Source organism: Bubalus kerabau, chromosome 7 (assembly GCF_029407905.1).
Source record: "Bubalus kerabau isolate K-KA32 ecotype Philippines breed swamp buffalo chromosome 7, PCC_UOA_SB_1v2, whole genome shotgun sequence".
Classification (NCBI taxonomy): Eukaryota; Metazoa; Chordata; class Mammalia; order Artiodactyla; family Bovidae; genus Bubalus; species Bubalus kerabau.
The window spans coordinates 119,589,935-119,595,934 of record NC_073630.1 but is presented as its reverse complement, the minus strand read 5'-3'; the positions used below and the strand labels follow the sequence as shown (position 1 = coordinate 119,595,934).

The 6,000-nt window shown below is 60.8% G+C and overlaps 1 protein-coding gene across 1 annotated transcript in view; it reads left to right on the top strand.

Annotated features, from left to right (window-relative positions):
* The first annotated feature begins 268 nt into the window (after positions 1 to 268).
* The window catches only part of RGS12 (regulator of G protein signaling 12), a 116,089-nt gene continuing 110,357 nt past the window's right edge, over positions 269 to 6,000 (top strand). Inside the window, exon 1 of the mRNA XM_055589233.1 lies at positions 269 to 330. The gene's annotated coding sequence lies outside the window, so the exon portion shown is untranslated. The remainder of the gene's footprint in view (positions 331 to 6,000) is intronic.

The window sequence follows — 6,000 nt, the reverse complement described above, 5'->3', positions numbered from 1 at the left end:
CACTCTCTTCCTGGAGGTCCGGGACCTCCTTCACGACCCCGCCCCAGGCCCCGCCCACCTCTCACGCCCTACTCGACCCTATCCCTTCATTGGTCCAGACAAGGACGGCCCCGCCCACCAAGGATGGACCACCCCTTCCAAAGGCCCCGCCCTACAACCCCGCCCACTCTTCGACCACGCCCACTCAGGTTACCGCCCCTCTATGCGACCCCGCCCCTCGCGTCGCCCCGCCCCTCTCATTGGCCCCGCCCCCTCCCGGCCCCGGGCTACGGCGGCTGTGACCGTTGCGCGCGCTGGCTGAGTGGATCGCGGCCGGAGAGCGAGCGGCCGGTAGGTTGTGGTCCGGGCGCCGGCGCCCCGCCTCCGCTTTCTTTCTTCTGAGGGCGCGCGCTCGCGGCCTCCGCGGCCCGCTCTGCCCGGCCGAGCGGAGAGTGCCGGGGGCGGCCGGCGCCTCGGGGTCCTGCTTCTCGGGGCCGCCCGGCCGCCGCCGCCCTCCTTTTGTTCCCCAGCGCGACTCCGGCCGGGCGGAGGGGCGGCCGCGGGACCCGAGGGCCCGGGATCGAGGCAGGGCCGAGCGCGCGGGGCCTGCGACGCCCACCGACGGCGGGCGCCCCGGGCCGAGTCCTCACGGACTCCCGAGTTTCCTGTCCGACATCCCGGGCGGCCGCATTGTCTGACCAGAGGCCGCCTCCGGAGACCCCAGCTCTGGGAATGCGGCGCCGCGACGCAGCCTTGTGCTGGCTTCCCGGTGCGGGCTCCGAGCTGCCGCTCAGGGCAGGGGGTGGGGGACGCTGCGAGGTCCCGGAGCTGCGGGCGCAGGCGAGGTGGCCCGTAGTTTTGAGTGTAGATGGAGTGTTGGCCCGAAGTTGAGTGTGAACAGAATGGTCCTGGAGCTGTGAGTGCAGGCGGGGTGGCCCGGAGTTGTGAGTGTAAACAGAGTGGCCCTGGAGTTTTGGGTGTAGACGAAGTGGCCCGGAGTTGTGAGTGTAGATGGAGTGGCCCTGGAATTGTGGATGTAAACACTGGTCCAGAGTTGTGAGCGTAGACAGAGTGGCCCAGAGTGGGTGCAGATAGAGTGGCCCTGGAGCTGTGGGTGTAGACGGAGTGGCCTGGAGCTGTGGGTGTAGACGGAGTGGCCTGGAGCTGTGGGTGTAGACAGAGTGGCCCAAAGTGGGTGCAGATAGAGTGGCCCTGGAGCTGTGGGTGTAGACAGAGTGGCCTGGAGCTGTGGGTGTAGACAGAGTGGCCCTGGAGCTGTGGGTGTAGACAGAGTGGCCCAAAGTGGGTGCAGATAGAGTGGCCCTGGAGCTGTGGGTGTAGACAGAGTGGCCCAAAGTGGGTGCAGATAGAATGGCCCTGGAGCTGTGGGTGTAGATGGAGTGGCCTGAAGTGGGTGCAGATAGAGTGGCCCTAGAGCTGTGGGTGTAGACAGAGTGGCCCAAAGTGGGTGCAGATAGAGTGGCCCTGGAGCTGTGGGTGTAGACGGAGTGGCCTGGAGCTGTGGGTGTAGACAGAGTGGCCCAAAGTGGGTGCAGATAGAGTGGCCCTGGAGCTGTGGGTGTAGACGGAGTGGCCCAAAGTGGGTGCAGATAGAGTGGCCCTGGAGCTGTGGGTGTAGACAGAGTGGCCCAAAGTGGGTGCAGATAGAGTGGCCCTGGAGCTGTGGGTGTAGATGGAGTGGCCTGGAGCTGTGGGTGTAGACGGAGTGGCCCAAAGTGGGTGCAGATAGAGTGGCCCTGGAGCTGTGGGTGTAGACGGAGTGGCCTGGAGCTGTGGGTGTAGACGGAGTGGCCTGGAGCTGTGGGTGTAGACAGAGTGGCCCAAAGTGGGTGCAGATAGAATGGCCCTGGAGCTGTGGGTGTAGATGGAGTGGCCCGAAGTGGGTGCAGATAGAATGGCCCTGGAGCTGTGGGTGTTGACGGAGTGGCCCGGAGCTGTGGGTGTAGACAGAGTGGCCTGGAGCTGTGGGTGTAGACAGAGTGGCCCTGGAGCTGTGGGTGTAGACAGAGTGGCCCAAAGTGGATGCAGATAGAGTGGCCCTGGAGCTGTGGGTGTAGACAGAGTGGCCCAAAGTGGGTGCAGATAGAATGGCCCTGGAGCTGTGGGTGTAGATGGAGTGGCCCGAAGTGGGTGCAGATAGAATGGCCCTGGAGCTGTGGGTGTTGACGGAGTGGCCCGGAGCTGTGGGTATAGACAGAGTGGCCCAAAGTAGGTGCAGATAGAGTGGTCCCGGAGCTGTGGGTGTAGACAGAGTGGCCCAAAGTGGGTACAGATAGAGTGGCCCTGGAGCTGTGGGTGTAGACAGAGTGGCCCGGAGCTGTGGGTGTAGACAGAGTGGCCCAAAGTGGGTGCAGATAGAGTGGCCCTGGAGCTGTGGGTGTAGACGGAGTTGCCCAAAGTGGGTGCAGATAGAGTGGCCCTGGAGCTGTGGGTGTAGACAGAGTTGCCCAAAGTGGGTACAGATAGCGTGGCCCTGGAGCTGTGGGTGTAGACGGAGTGGCCTGGAGCTGTGGGTGTAGACGGAGTGGCCCAAAGTGGGTGCAGATAGAGTGGCCCTGGAGCTGTGGGTGTAGACAGAGTGGCCCAAAGTGGGTGCAGATAGAATGACCCTGGAGCTGTGGGTGTAGACGGAGTGGCCCAAAGTGGGTGCAGATAGAGTGGCCCTGGAGCTGTGCATGCAGATAGAGTGGCCCTGGAGCTGTGGGTGTAGACAGAGTGGCCCTGGAGCTGTGGGTGTAGACAGACCCTAGGGCAGGTGACCACCCTCTGTGCCTCGGCTTCCCCGTTGCAGGGTTGGGTTTGTAACAGGACCTGCCTGTAACCGTGGGGTTGCTCAGGGTTGTGAGTGGATCCAAGTGGTCAGTGTCCATCAGTGGCACGTGCTATGGTTAAATGGCGCCTGTGAGGCCGTGGAACCCGCAGACGGACCGTGAGGCTGGCAGGGAGGGAACTGCTGCTCTGGAGACCCCCCACTCCAGGTCTGAGATGAGTGCCCGGATAGGCGGTGGGCAGTGGGCAATGAGCAAGAAGAGAGAAGGTGTTTAAAACCCTGCCTTAGGGACTTATCGTCACAGTGGGACGTTTGATCAGAATGTCCTCCGATCCGGTGGTCTTGAGCCTAGAGGTCCTGGCTGTGGGTTGGGGACGCGGAGCCTGGGCCTCAGGGATGCTCCTCAGATGGGGACAAGCCCATCACTGAGGTGCCCACCCCGGTGCTGGGTGACTGCCTCTGGGAGAGGGGGACCTGGGCTGGCGTGTGGAGTGGACCTGGGGCGGGGTCCTGTGCGGGGTCAGGAGGTGAGCAGCGGGCACGGGGTGGGCCAGCGCCCCAGGCTTCAGGGCAGGCTCCTTTCCCCCTCTTCTAGGAGGAGGGCATCCAGGAAGGGGCCGGTGACCAGGCAGAGGAGCACCTGCAGGCTGGGAGGCTGGGACCGGGTGGCCTTGTCTGAGGAGGTGGCCAGCCTGCAGGGGCGCGCTAGGCAGGGGAGGCGGGGAGGTCCAGGCCTCCCGCAGCAGAGGAGAGCACGTGAGCTTTCTGATTGCACTGCCTTTAGACGCTTGCCTTTGTCTGAAGTGGGTCAAGCAAAAGTCAGGATGAAGGAAGAACAGCGTGTCGTTAAGACTTGACACAGACTGTCCAGCGAGGACACGAACACGGCGAAGCCACGGTGTGTTATTTTCCTTTGAACTTGGTAGAATTCACAGAAACATTTTACTTTCTGGTTAACATCTGTATGAGTTTCCCGTGGCGGCTGTAACCAAGGACCGTAGCCTAGTGGCTTAAAAGCAGAAGGAGGCCGGACGTCCTCTCGGCTAGTGGGGGCGCCCTCACACCCAGCCTGTGTTATCCTTCCCTGGCTCCTGCTTCCCTCTTTCTGTCCTGGCTCCTCGCTCTGCGTCCCTCCCGAGAGGACACGCGTGGTCACGCCCGCGTGTGGAAGCCGGGTCCTGTCCCCGCACAGGCGCTGTAGCGTCATCCCCTGCCAAGGCCCTGTTGCCTGTGAGGGGATGTTCACAGCTCCAGGGCCTCTGGCCTGGCGTCCTTGTGGACTGCCCTGGGCACTCTTGCAAGGGCTGGGGTCTCTCCTGTCGTGGGCTGGGGAGCAGCGTCTCCCACCCCCCCACCCCCCGAGGGGTGGGGAGCAGCGTCTCGCCCCCCGCCCCCCCCAGGGGATGCTGCTGTTGCCACCCCCTGTGTCCCCGCCCAGCGCTGGAGGAGAGGCCGCAGCAGTCTCTGGGAGGAGATGAGCCTGGCTTGGGGTTCCCAGCTGGCGGATGGCTCATGTTTACTTTTAGGGGTGGTGGTTACCTGCTCCTTTGGCCATCTGAGAAGAGCTGTAACCAGCGACTTCCGTGGTGGTCCAGTGGTTAGGGCTGCTCTTCCACTGCAGGGGGTCTGGGTCCCATCCCTGGTCGGGGAGCTAAGATCCTGCACGCTGCTCGGTGCGGCCTACATAAATAAATAAATAATGTAAAAAAAATAAAGCTGTAGTCAGTCCTCGAAGTATACTCAAACCACGGGCACGTTCGATTTTAACAAGCAAGTTTCCCTGTGGTTTCTGGGGGTTCAGCAGACTCAACCCTGAGACCGTGGACTCGAGGCAAAGGAGATGCCGGCTTGTCCTTCCTGCGTTCTTCCCCCTCTCCTCTCCGTCCCCAGCCCTGTCATCGGATGACATCCCACGTGTGTCCTTCCTTGACTTTTTTGTTTTTACACACTCTGCGCTACATATGTATCTTTCTCTACATCTTATTTTTGTCCCTTACAGTCGTCTTGGCCACTCTTCTAGGCCACTTAGATGAGGAGCTAAGCTACTGATTAAAGAATGAAGACGCCAGGTGCCCTCCTGCGCTGCTGTCCGCATCTCCCGGGGCAGGCACCCCAGCTTCCGGCTCCTCAGGCATTTCCTGCCAGCTAAGCTGCTGTCTTAGTCTGCGTGTTTGAGTTCTCTAGAAGGTGCGGGGACCCAGGCTCTCCTCTCCGAGGCGGTGGTGCTCCCTCGCCCTCCATTTCCCAGCTCAGTCACTGCATTGCCAGTTACACCAGCGTCTGCTGCTCACCTGTCTGTTCCTGCAGCTGCTGGAGCATAAGCCCTTTCCTGAGCAGGCCTGCGGCTCCCCTCTTGTGGCGGCCCCTGGCTCCCGGGTCCGGCTTCCTGCCCCACTCTGTCCTGGCCCCTGTGGGGCCTGCGCGCCACGTGTCTGTGCTCAGGACCTCTCTTCCCAGTCTGGGCTCACCCTGGTTCTGTGGAAGTGAATGTTCATGATAGCGAAGAAACCGCATCTGGATTTTCCCTTTGCTCTTGATTTTGAAAATTGCGTTCCTGTTGCCTTGTAGTTTAGCTGGGTGTAGAACTCGACCGAGGAGCGTTTCCTCAGAACAGCGAAGGCGCTGCTGTACTGCACGGGGCGCTTGCCACATGAAGCAGGTGCCCTAGTGATTCTCCGTGATCGGGCTCCAGGAGGCCCACAGGAGCACCCCTTGTTCCCCAAGATCTGAACCGCCAGAATATGATGACATGTTCTCATCACTAGTGGGTGAGGCAGCCCTGTTCACCTAGGCCTGGCATTTTTCAGTGTGCTTCTTCACTTTCTTTCAGTTTTGTGTTCTCTCTGGAACTCCATTTATTTAGAGGCTGAAACTCTGGGGCTGCACTAATCCTCGGTCCTCCTCCTCCTTTTGTTGATCTGCTTGATGTTTGCCCTGCTTTTGGGAGGTGGTGCGAGCATTAAAGAGCCTGCCTGCCAGTGCAGGAGATGTAGGAGATGTGAATTCAATCCCTGTGTCAGGAAGATCCCCTCGGGGAGGAAATGGCAACCCACTCCAGTATTCTTGCCTGAAGAATCCCATGGACAGAGCTGGCGGGCTATAGTCCATGGGGTCACAGAGTCAGACACAAGCAGTCTCTGGTTCTTCTGCCTTTTAAAAATCCAGCTTGTATGTGTGAAAGTTCTCAGTTCATGTATTGTTGAAGCCTAGATTGAAGGATTTTGAGCATT